Here is a 13145-nt window from a genome sequence, read left to right as displayed (position 1 = left end):
CTTTCATAAACCCATGCTGACTTCGTCCAATCCCGTTAATGCCCTCCAAGTGTTCTGTTATCACATCCTTTATAATAGACTCTAGCATTTTCCCCACCACTGATGTTAGGCTAACTGGTCTGTAATTCCCTGTTTTTTCTCTCCCTCCTTTTTTAAATAGTGGGGTTACATTTGCCATCCTCCAATCTGTAGGAACTGTTCCAGAGTCGATAGAATTTTGGAAGATGACCACCAATGCATCCACTATTTCCAGGGCCACTTCCTTTAGTACTCTGCGATGCAGATTATCAGGCCCTGGGGATTTGTCAGCCTTTAGCCCCATTAATTTCCCTAGCATTATTTTTTTTTACTAATACTGATTTCCTTCAGTTCCTCCCTCTCACTAGACCCTTGCTTCCCTAACATTTCTGGCAGGTTATTTGTGTCTTCCTTTGTGAAGACAGAACCAAAGTATGTGTTTAATTGTTCTGCCTTTCTTTGTTCCCCATTATAATTGCCCCCATTTCTGACTGTAAGGGACCTACATTTGTCTTCACTAATCTTTTTCTCTTGACATATTTATAGTAGCTTTTACAGTCAGTTTTTATGTTCCCTGATAGTTTACTCTCATACTCTATTTTCCCCCTCTTAATCAGACTCTTTTTTCTCCTTTGCTGAATTCTAAACTGCTCCCAATCCTCAGGCTTGCCGCTTTTTCTGGCAATTTTATATGTCTCCTCTTTGGATCTAATACTATCCCTAATTTCTTTTGTAAGCCACAGTTGAGCCACCTTTCCTGTTTTATTTTTGCGCCAGACAGGAATTAATAATTGTTGTAATTCCTGCACACATTCTTTAAATATTAGCCATTGCCTATCCACCGTCATCCCTTTTAATAAAGTTCCCCAATCTATCCGAGCAAACTCACACCTCATACTTTCGTAATTTCCTTTACTGAGATTCAGGACCTTAGTTTCGGATTCAACTACTTCACTCTCCATCTTAATGAGGAATTCTTTCATGTTATGGTCACTCTTCCCTAAGGGCCCCCACACAACAAGATTGTTAATTAATCCTTTCTCATTGCACAATAGCCAGTCTAGCATCACCTGTTCTCTAGTTGGTTCCTCAACATATTGGTCTAGAAATCCAACACATACACACTCCAAGGAATTCCTCCCCCACAGTATTATTGCTAATTTGGTTTAACCAATCTATATGTAAATTAAAGTCACCCATGATTATAGTTGTGCCCTTCTTGCATGCATCTCTAATTTCCTGTTTAATGCCCTCCCCTACATCTCCACTACTGTTTGGGGGCTGATAGACAACCCTCACCAACATTTTCTGCCCCTTGGTGTTTCTTAGCTCCACTCATACAGATTCCACATCGTGATTTTCCGAGCCAATATCCTTCCTCACTATTGCGTTGATTTCCTCCTTTACTAACAACGCTACCCCACCTCCTTTCCCTTTTTGCCTGTCCTTCCTAAATATTGAATACCCCTGGATGTTCAGTTCCCATCCTTGGTCACCCTGCAGCCATGTCTCCGTAATCGCAACTATATCATACCCGTTAATATCTATCTGCGCTGTTAATTCATCTACCTTATTGCGAATGCTCTGCGCATTAAGACACAATGCTTTTACACTTGTCTTTTTAAGATTGCTAGTCATCTTAGTATGATTTTGCACTATGGCCCTATTTGTTTTTTGCCCTTGTTTTCTCTGCCTTCCACTATTGTTTCTTCCCTTTCTGTCTTTTGTTTCTACCCTTGTTTCCCCCTCCTCTGTCTCCCTGCTCAGGTTCCCATCCCCCTGCCATTCTACTTTAAACCTTACCCAACAGCATGAGCAAACACCCCCCGCGAGGACATCGGTCCCGGTCCTGCTCGGGTGGAACCCATACCGCTTGTACAGGTCCCAGCTTCCCCAGAACTGGTCCCAATGTCTCAGGAATCTAAATCCCTCCCTCCTACACCATCCCTGCAGCCACACATTCATCCGATCGATTCTCCTGTTCCTATACTCACTAGCACGTGGCACTGGTAATAATCCTGAGATCACTACCTTTGAGGTCCTGCTTTTTAATTTGTCTCCTAACTCCTCAAATTCACCTTGCAGGACCTCATCCCTTTCTTTAACCTAGGTCATTGGTACCAATATGGACCACGACTACTGGCTGTTCACCCTCCCCCTCCAGAATGCCCTGCAGCCGCTCCCGTGACATCCTTGACCCTAGCACCAGGGAGGCAACATACCATCCTGGAATCACGTTTGCGGCCGCAGAAATGCCTATCTGTTCCCCTTACAATTCAAACTCCTATCACTGCAGCCCTGCCACTCTAATTCCTCCCCTCCTGTGCAGCAGAGCGACCTGTGCTGCCCCGAACTTGGCTCTTGCTGCTTTCCCCTGATAAGCCATCTTCCCCCAACAGTATCCAAAGCGGTATATCTGTTTGAGAGGCAGATGGCCCCAGGGGACTCCTGCTCTACCTGCCTAGTCCTTTTACTCAGCTTGTCAGTCACCCATTTCCTTTCTGCCTGACACTGCCCGAGGAGGATAGTGATAGTCTTCAAAACGATATGGACAGGCTGGTGGCATGGGTCGACACGTGGCAGATGAAATTTAAAGCAAAAAAATGCGGTGATACATTTCGGTAGGAAGAATGAGGAGAGGCAATATAAAGTAGAGGGCACAACTCTAAAAGAGGTAAAGGAACAGAGAGATCTGGGGGTATATGTGCACAAATCGTTGAAGGTGGCAGGGCAGGTTGAGAAAGCGGTTAAAAAAGCATACGGGACCCTGGGCTTTATAAATAGAAGCATAGAGTATAAAAATATGGAAGTCATGATGAACCTTTATAAAACACTGGTTCAGCCACAACTGGAGTACTGTGTCCAGTTCTGCGCACCACACTTCAGGAAACATGTGAAGGTGTTAGAGTGGCTGCAGAAGAGATTTTCTGGAATGATTCCAAGGGTGAGGGGCTTCGGTTACGTATGTAGACTGGAGAAGCTGGGGTTGCTCTCCTTGGAGCAGAGAAGGTTGCGAGGAGATTAATAAGAGTAGATAGAGAGAAACTGTTCCCGTCGGCGGAAGGGTCAAGAACCAGAGGACATAGATTTAAGGTGATTGGCAAAAGAACCAACGGTGACATGAGGAAAAACTTTTTTTTTAAAACACAGCGAGTGGTTAGGATCTGGAATGCACTACCCGGGGAGGTGGTGAAGGCAGATTCAATCATGGCCTTCAAAGGGGAACTGGATAAGTACTTGAAAGGAAAAAATTTGCAGGGCTACAGGGAAAGGGTGGGTGAGTAGGACTGGCCGGATTGCTCTTGCATAGAGCCGGTGCGGACTCAATGGGCCGAATGGTCTCCTTCCGTGCTGTAACCTCTCTATGATTCTATGAAATTTGGGTCTCCTGTAGAAACCATCTCGCGTTCAGTGGCGTCGATCACTCTCTTAAATGGTCTGAGTGTTTTACTGATCTTTCGATTAGGCACTTTACACCCTTCTGGACTCAACACTGATTTCAATAACTTCAGATCATGGCCACTGCTCCCATTTTTTTGGATAGCAGGTGCTGGTAATGGGTCTGCTGTTGCCATTTACAGCTCCTCTTGACCCATCTTTTATTTCTTTATTTGTCCCATTACCACCCCCTTTGCCTTGCACCATCATCCCTTTGGTCATTTAATCACTCCTGCCCTCCACCTTATCACAGACTTTCTCTTTTGTTCTTTCCTCCCCGTCCCCCTTTCCCTGGCTCTGTACTTGCTTAAGAATTGTTAAATCTTTAACTTCTTCCATTCTGACAAAAGGTCATCGACCTGAAGCTTTAACTCTGTTTCTCTCTCCACAGATGCTGCCTGACCTGCTCAGTATTTCCTGCATTTTCTGTTTTTATTACTTATGTGGGAGTTGACTCTATAATAAAAACTGTTCATGATTTTGAATCAGATTTTCTTACTCAAATATTGCATGAAAATAAATGTTTCAGAATCGCTATGTACTAGATTCAATTTTTAGATAAATCACTTGCTGTTTTCTTTAAATAGATTTAATTACTATCATAAACAATGCTAGCAATATATGGCTGGTTTGTCAGCAACTGTAAAGAGAAAATACTTTTAAGTTCTGGCAGAGGATTACAAGCAAAATGTTACCTTGTCCTTTCTTTTTACAGATTCATAGAAATACATAAAAGTTCCAACATGGAAAGAGGCCATTCGGCCCAACCAGTCCGTGTCGGTGTTTATCCTCCACACAAGCAAATAGTTCTAATCACTTTTACCCACCCTGTTCCCATATCCCTTCAAATGTGGTAGAGCCTGCTTGTGTATTTCCAGTATTTTCCGGTTTTCTTTCACATTTCCAGCATTTGCAGTTTTTTCCCCCTTTTGTTTACAGTCAATCCAAAATATTACAATCATCTGTTCTCGATTGATGATATACCCAGCATTCTATTTCTATACAGGAGCCCACTGCCTAGCTGGGAATCGCCCTTCCACAGAGCAGTCAACAATTTGAGTCCATTCTGACCAATCCAAATATGAATATGCTGGGGGAAGTGTTCAACAATTTAAAAGGATATTAAGATGTTATTACTCTATATCTTGCAAGGTTATGCACGAGACATTAGTAAAACAAACACAGCTGTTAAGTTGTCACTGTGACAATTCATGGCAAAGGCCATTAGTTTTCTCTTGACTGCGGATGGCTTAGTTAAATTTGGCTTGTTTCCCAAGTGAAATGTTTGTTCATTTCTTCTCTAACCAAGAAAACACATCTGCATCAGTAAAATAATTACAAGCCTAACCTCCCCCCTCAGATCCCACCCTGCCCTGGCCCTGAACCTACATCTTTCTCTAGTTTCTCTCGTATATCCCCTCATGCCCTATCCAAGCTCACCTTACCCATGAAACTCACCTCCTGCTCTCTTGGCCCCATTCCCACTGAACTGCTGACCACTCAATTTCCTTTCCTGGCCTGCATGCTAGCTGACAGCCCTGATCAAAGTCACAAATTAATCCTCTGTCACTGTGGCCATGGTGCACTATCCTTCCCTTTCCTAATATCAGCCTTGGGTCAGTGGTTGTATTCTCACCTCTTGCATCAAGTTGGGTTCAAGCCCCACTCCAGAAACTTGAAAAGATAATCCAAGCTGACAGTTCAGTGAGGTACTGAGGGAGTGTTGCACTGTCAGAGGTGCCATCTTTCGGGTGAGATGTTAAACCATTCCATGGCACTATTCTCCACTGTGTCCTGGCCAATATTTATCCCTCAACCAACATGACTAAAAACAGATTATCTGATAATGTACCCCAATGCTGTTTGTGGAACCTTGGTATGCACAAATTGGCTTTCATGTTTACTTACATGACAAAAAAGGATCTCATTGGCTCTAAAGCACTTTGGTCACAACCTGAAGTAACGAAATGAGCTATATAAATGCAAGTTCTTTCTTTGCCATCCCTTTCTCGACTTCTCTGTAACCTTTGACACAGTCGACTAAACCATCCTCCTCCACTGTCCAGCTCAGTGGGACTTTCATTGCTTGGTGCCACTCTCACTGTTCAATCATAGCTAGAGCATCTCCAGCAATGGCTTCTCATCCTTCCCTTGCATCATTACCTCTAAGGTCCCCAAGGATCTATCCTTGGCCCCTTCCTCTCCCTCATCTCCATGCTGCCCCTTGGTGACATCATCCAAAGACATTGGGTCAGGTTCCACATGTACAATAACACCCAGCTCTACTTCTCCACCAACTTTCTTGAGTCTTTCACGACCTTTCTTGAGTCCTCCATTGACTCTGTGTTGTCAGACTGCTAGTCCGACATCCAGTCCTCGATGAGCCGCAATTTCCTGCTGGAAAGAGCCTTCAGGAGAACTCCCTGTTCTTCACTGAATGGCGCCATGTGATCTTTTACGTCCACCCAAAGAGGGCAGACGGGGCCTCAGTTTAACATCTCGTCCGAAAAACAGCACCTTCGACAGTGCAGCACTCCCTCAGTACTATAGCGGAGTGTCAGCTTAGATTATGTGCTCAAGTCACTGGAGTGGGGCCTGAACCCACAGCCTTCTGACTCATAAGAGAGTGTGCAACCACTAAGCCAAGGCTGACACCTGGGGCTCGATTTTACCACCCGCTATTGGGTGTGTTCTCGGCGGGGGGCCCCGAAAATCGGGAAATCCAGGAGCGGGACCGGATCCCACCCACTTCCGGGTTCCCCGCTGACGCTCTGGCGTGCGCGCGCGCGCAGCCCCCGCTGGTGGGAATCCTGCAGGCAATTAAAGCCAGCGGGATGCCACTTGACAATATTTAGTTAGGTATTTCAGGTCATTAACTGACCTGATTAAGGGACTATGTGGGATTTTTGAACAACATGGGACTGTTTCCCACACTGGGGGAAAACACTCCCAGCTCGAATGGACGTGTTGCAGCTGTCAGCCTGTGGCAGCTGCAAAGGTCCATTTGACAGGTGGGGGGGGGGGCAGTGGTGGGGGGAGACCCTCACCCATTGCAGGAGGCCACTCTGTCACTTGGGACAAAGTTTGGCCTCCACCACCCTCCTCCTGACGGTCAAAGTCACCAACCTGCACACTTACCCCGGGGTCCGGAGACATGTACCTACCTTGCGGACCCCCTCAGATGTACATCTTGCAGATGGGGGCCGCTGTAGCTGCAGTCATGACCTCCTCGGAGGGCGAACAGCATCACCAGCCTTGCCATCCACACCGTCCACCTCTGACACGTGGAGCTCCACAACAGAGTGCTGTGACACATCCACCTGTACAGCAGGAGGGAGGGCTACCGCAGAGAGAGATGCGTCGCAGAGGGCACTACCCTCGCCACAGGTTCCACAGACCGAGGCTCAGCCTCCTGGACCCCTCTGAGCAGCAGTGCACACGGAGGCTCAGAGTCACGCAACATGTAGCCGTGGACATCTGCAGCCTCTTTCATGCCGAGCTGCTCCTGGCTGGCCCGTGCACCATCTTCCGACCTGTCGCTGTCAAATTCACCACTGCCCTCCCGAACTTCTCCTCCGCAGCCTTCCAGGGTGCAACCGGGGACATCGCCGATGTCTCTCAGTCGTCTGCGCAGAAGAGCCCTGCAAATACACCTACACCCACTCTGCAGTGACACAATGGGTGGCATCAGTGGTGGGTCCTCATAGTGATACCCAGGAGCGGGCATTATTGCACAAACCGGACAGGATTCGCGAAGACATGGCAGTAGTGGTGCCAATATAATGTGTGATGTGAGTTGTTCTGAAATTCAATATAAGTAACAACCATGATAAACCCTCAAACACCCTTGTGCACCCCCTTCATGCTCACGACACGTTTGCCTTACGCCGCCTACTGCACATATGTGATGCATGCCCTGTGGCTGCAGCACAGGTGGTGGCAGGTTGAGTGAGGCTGGCCGTGAGAGAGATGCACGAGAGGGTGAGTATGGGATAGAGCCATGAGATTGTATGAGGATTGGGTTGCGTGGTAGTGGCGGGGTGAGTACTGGCGAGGTGAGTAGGTGCAGGTAAGATGAGGATGGGGTTTGAGTGGGTATGAGGGGTGATGTGACGGAGTAGTGTTGGCAGTGCCGAAGGAGATGTGGGGTGGGGGCAGTGATGTGGCAGACGGAGTGCAGGGGAAGGACTACGTGTACTCACTGTGGCTGACCTACTGAGGTCATTGGACCGCCTCCTGCACTGTGTGCAGGTGGGCGATGTGTTGGTGGCGCAGGTGACCCCCTCTGCCACCTCGAGCCAGGCCTTCCTGGTGGCGGAGGCGGGCCGCTTCCTCCCGCCCGCCGGGTGGAAGATCTCTGTCCTCCCCCTCCTCCTCACCCCATGTATTGATACCTGGGGTGAGGCATCATTAAACTGGGAGCAGCCTTCCCCCTGGGCTGCTCCATGCAGTCATCTTTGCTATTGGTTGCAGCATCTGTCAGTGGAGGACTGCCCCTTTAAATAGAGCGCCTCCAGCTGACAGATCTTACTGCGCATGTGCAGCCCGCCCGACACGCAGATCAGCAGCGGGGAACCCGGAGGAGCAGGTAAGTGGATCCAATTAGTGGTTTGCCTGCTACGATCGCGCAGGAAACCCACTAATTTCACCGGGCGCGTTACCCACGCACCCGCTAGCCCATCCGCCGAGAACCCGCAGCCCTGCTAAAATCGGGCCCCTAATATCTCCTTCTTTGGCTGTGTCAATTTTTGTCTGATTGCAATTCTGTGAAGTGCCTTGGGAAGTTCTTCTACGTTAAAGGTGCACTATAAATGCAAATTGTTGTTGTTGTCGTACTTATTAGGCAGCTTATTTTGTTAGATGTATACTAGAAATCAAATATTAAATACTGTTCGGACAACAGCCACTGGAAGATTGAATGCATTAAATGTAAGCACTTCTTTTCTGAAAGGAGTACTGTATGCAGTTCTGGTCTCCATTCAATGAAAAGGATACTGAAGCACTGGAGATAGTGCAGAAAAGGATTTAGAAGGACGTTACCAGAATTGAGAGAATGAAATTATTAGGAAAGATTGAGCAGGATGGGGCTCTTTTCTCTGAAAAAGACAAGTTTAAGAGGAGACCTGATAGAGGACTTTAAAGTTCTGAAGGGGTTTGATGGCATGGACGTAGAGTAACTTCCACTTGTGGGTGAGTCCAGAACAAAGAGGTATAAATATAAGATAGCCACTAACAGATCAAGTAAAGAATTTAGGAGGAATTTTTTTACACAGAGTGACGAGAGTGTGGAACTCGCCGTCACATTGAGTGGTTGAAGAGATAGTATTGATGCATTTAAGATGCTTGATGCATACATGAGGGAGAAGGGACTAGAGGGATATCAGGGCAGGCTGGGAAGAGGTAATTAGAATGGAAGGAGGCACAGTTGGAGTATAAAAACGGGCATAGAAGAGATGGGCCGAATGGCCTGTTTCTGTGCAGTAATTCTATGTAAGGCATACCTGCTACACTACACTACCAAAACTGCAGTATGTCACAACACTTATTTTAGACAACTACTACCAAATATAGTAGATTATTATTATAGACTGGAAGAACTAATTCAAAGAATTGGTCCTGCAAAAATTGTCAATTCTACATTAGAAAAATAAGAACACTAAAGTGCTAACAGCACATTATTGTTACCAATATTGAATACTTCAAAAAAACAAAGAGACATCCAGTATTGTGAATACACAAATCTGCAAAATACAGATGAACTGTAGAAGTTTACAGCACATCATGTTTGTGCAAGCTATTTGCTGTAACAATTTAAAATTATCCCATTCCCTGCCCACTCCCCATAGCCCTGTAATTTTCTCCTGATTTAATGTTTATCCAAAAAGCCATAAAAATGAAAAATTGCATTTTAGATTTTATATAAAAGGGCATTGAATGCAAAAGCAAGAAAGCAATGTTGAATGTGTACATGACATTGGTTGTGCCATAGCTGAAGACTGCGTGCAGTTTTGGGAACCCCATTGTTGAACAGACATTGCAGCCAAGGAAAAGCTACAAAATAGATGATACTAGGAATGAGAGAAATGAATTATGAGAAATGTAAAAAGCCAGGAATTTATTTACTGTATTAAAGAAGGTTAAAGAGGGAGTTAGGAACATAGGAACAGGGATAGGCCATTCACCCCTTGAGTCTGTTCCACCATTTAATTATGATGTGGAGATGCCGGTGATGGACTGGGGTTGACAATTGTAAACAATTTTACAACACCAAGTTATAGTCCAGCAATTTTATTTTAAATTCACAAGCTTTCGGAGGCTTCCTCCTTCGTCAGGTGAACGATGTGAAATCGTTCACATCGTTCACCTGACGAAGGAGGAAGCCTCCGAAAGCTTGTGAATTTAAAATAAAATTGCTGGACTATAACTTGGTGTTGTAAAATTGTTTACAACCATTTAATTAGATCATGACTGATCTGTACCTCAATTCTATTTATCAGCCCTTAATTCCCTTACCTAATAAAAATCTATCGGTCTCAGTCATGAAGATTTCATTTGATCCAGCATCCACAACCTTTGAGGAAGCGAGTTCCACATCTCCACTGCCCTTTGTGTGAAAAAGCGTTCCTGATTTCACTCCCATCTTAAATAATGGAGTGACATTTACAATTTTCCAATACAAGGGCACAATTCCCAAATCTAAAGAGCTTGGGAAAATTATGACAAACGTATCATCAATTTCCCCACCAGTTTCTTTTAATACCCAAGAGTGGAAACCATCATGTCCTGTAGATTTGACTATCTTAAGTATTCCATTTCTGGGGGAGGCGGGCAGGGGACAAGGGCCATGGAAGGATTTGAACAGGATGATGAGAATTCTAAAATCGAAGCCTTGCCAGACCAGGAGATAATGCAAATCCAGCGAGCACAGGGGGGTGATGGGTGAACAGGACTTGAGGTAAGTCAGGATATGGAGCAGCAGAGTCTTGGATGAGCTGAAGTTTACAGATGTCGATCCAGGCACTGCTTCGGCACCTCCATTCATTACGTATTTAATATAAGTACAAAATTGTAAGTTCCTCCCCTTGTTTTATTTTTAGGTTCCCTTATACCACTGGTATTTTGTCCTCTTCCTCCACTGTGAAAATGGATACAAAGTATACATTTAACAGAAATATTCAAAATTATGAAAGGATTTGAAAGAATTAACAATGAAAGATTATTTCCAATGGTTGGGGAAATCAGCAACAAGGAGACAAACTCAAGAAGAAAAGAAATAACTAACCATCAGGATCAAAAAGCAGCCCGGAACAACGTTTAGGAAGTAAATTTATTTGCTGCTGATCTCACTATCCCCCTCCAAATTAATTCTTGATAGATTAAAATTCCCCATGGCAATTGAATTCATGCTCAAACATATTTCCTAATCTGTTTGTACAGCTCAATATCGATAGCCTCACTCTGACTTGGTAACCTGTAACAAGAGCCCAACCATTAGCATCTTTCCCCTATTATCCCGTACAGAACACTGCTATCTTATCCATGCTAAATCACAGTTTATTTCCCCTGCCTTCAACTCTTTTAAAAAAAATAAAGTAATGCCCCCCGCCCCATCTCTATCCTTATGTTTCAATCTATAGTTAGTCACAGGTGCATTCTGTTTATGAGAAAGGGCAGGGTCAAAATATTTGAAGGCTTCATAATAACCTTCATACAGCCCATATTGGGTTCCCTATATAAATAGGTTGAGAACCAATGCAGTGGGCATCTGATCAGGGAATCTCCGACACTGGGAGGCTCTTCTGTTCCCCAGCATCTATATGCCAGCATCCATTCTATCCCAACATTTCAGCCCCAACTTCAAGACACCATGTCCTACATCAGCAATGCTGAAGCCAATTCAGTGCCAAATTAGAGCTAATTGTATTGTGGACCTATTCTCACCAGCAATTCTGTTGAGACCGCTGAAATTCATTTCACATAGGGATAATAGAGGTCGAATTGCCATATATTTTCATCCCATCAATCTGGCTGGATTCAAAGCTAGAGACAAAAGAACAATGTACAAAATCATTGTGCCATCTAGTCTCAAACACAAACTCTACCCAATGTGTATGCAATACAAATAAGAAATGAATCAATAACTCAACACCAGAGACATTACTCAGTCGAGAAAACATCAGGTTGTGAATAGCCATACAACTTTTTAACATAGTGTATACCATTTACACACCTTTACATGTTATCTTGCTGAAATGTGGAGGAACTGTAGGGTCTTTCTGGGTGGATGAATTAAGATGGGCCAAATGGCCTGCCTCATCCATAATTATAGTGATAATTGTGTATATGGACTTTCAAAAGGTGTTTGATAAAGTGCCACATAATAGACTTGTTAGCAAAATTGAAGCTCGTGGGATTAAAGGGGTAGTGGCAGCATTGGTACGATATTAACTACGAGAGAAGTGGTGAACAGTTGTTTTTCAGACTGGAAGGAAGTATACAGTGGTGTTCCTCCAGGGGAACAAAACTTGGAAATGTACGAAACAGAGAAGATAGTAGCAGACTTCAGGAGGACATAGGCAGACTGGTGAAATGGGTAGACACATGGCAGATAAATTTTAATGCAGAGAAGCGTGAAGTGATGCAATTTGGAATGAAGAACATGAAATGGCAATCAATATAAACTAAATGGTACAATTTTAATGGAAGTGCAGGAACAGAGAACTCTGGGACTTCACATACACAAATCTTTGAAGGTGGCAGGTCAAGTTGCTAAAGCTGTTAAAAAAGCATACGGTATCCTTGTCTTGATAGAGGCATAGAATACAAAAGCAAGGAAGTTATGCTAAATCTTTATAAAGCACTGGTTAGGCCTCAGCTAGAGTATTGTACCCAATTCTGGGCATCACACTTTAGGAAGGATGTCATGGCCTTGAAGAGGATGCAGAGGAGATTTACCAGAACGGTATCAGGGATGAGGGAATTCAGTAATGTGGAGACTAGAGAAGCTGGAATTGTTCTCCTTAGAGCAAGGAAGGTTAAGGGCAGATTATACAGAGGTGTCAAAATTATATGGGGGTTTTGTAGAGTAGATAGGGAGAAACTATTTCCACTGGCGGGTGGGTCAGTAACCAGAGGACACAGATTTAAGATACTTTGCAAAACCAGAGGGGAGATGAGGAGAATATTTTTAGGCAGCGAGTTATGATCTAGAATGCACTGTTTGAAAAGTTGGTGGAAGCAGATTAAATGGTAACTTTCAAAAGGGAATTGGATATATACTTGAAGAGGAAGAATTTGCAGGACTATGGTGAAAGAGCGGGAGGAGTGGGACTAATTAGATACTTCTTGCACGATGGGCCAAATGGCCTCCTTCTGTGCTGTAAGATTCTCTGATAATTCGACTTTTAAAAGTAAAATTTTGTTAACAATGAAAAATTTTGGAAAAACTTATCACAAATGCATGTTGAAGACCCATATAATGCAGCTCTCAGCACAGAAGCATTAAATATGATACTCAGGAATACAACCACATCAAAATGTTCATGAAGTGAAAATAACTTTCTGGTCCCTCATTGCATCGCTGGGGACAAACTGCGCTAAGTAATTAAATCACAGCCTAGAGGTTTTCTCCCCCCACCAAAGTAAAAGTATAGTAAATATAATTGTTATAAATTTTGTGATGGAAAAAA

At 44.3% G+C, this 13145-nt stretch overlaps 1 protein-coding gene across 7 annotated transcripts in view; it reads right to left on the bottom strand.

The window, feature by feature from the left end:
- The window catches only part of LOC137344593 (cAMP-responsive element modulator-like), a 140343-nt gene that overhangs the window by 117942 nt on the left and 9256 nt on the right, over positions 1-13145 (bottom strand). For 3 of the 7 annotated variants that reach the window (XM_068007675.1, XM_068007682.1, XM_068007703.1), the window contains exon 2: positions 11398-11496. The exons of the other annotated variants lie outside the window; for them this stretch is intronic. The gene's annotated coding sequence lies outside the window, so the exon portion shown is untranslated. The remainder of the gene's footprint in view (positions 1-11397; positions 11497-13145) is intronic. 7 annotated transcript variants of the gene reach the window in all.

The sequence above is a fragment of the Heptranchias perlo genome, chromosome 2, assembly GCF_035084215.1.
Source record: "Heptranchias perlo isolate sHepPer1 chromosome 2, sHepPer1.hap1, whole genome shotgun sequence".
NCBI lineage: Eukaryota > Metazoa > Chordata > Chondrichthyes > Hexanchiformes > Hexanchidae > Heptranchias > Heptranchias perlo.
This window is presented reverse-complemented; position numbering and strand designations above follow the sequence as displayed.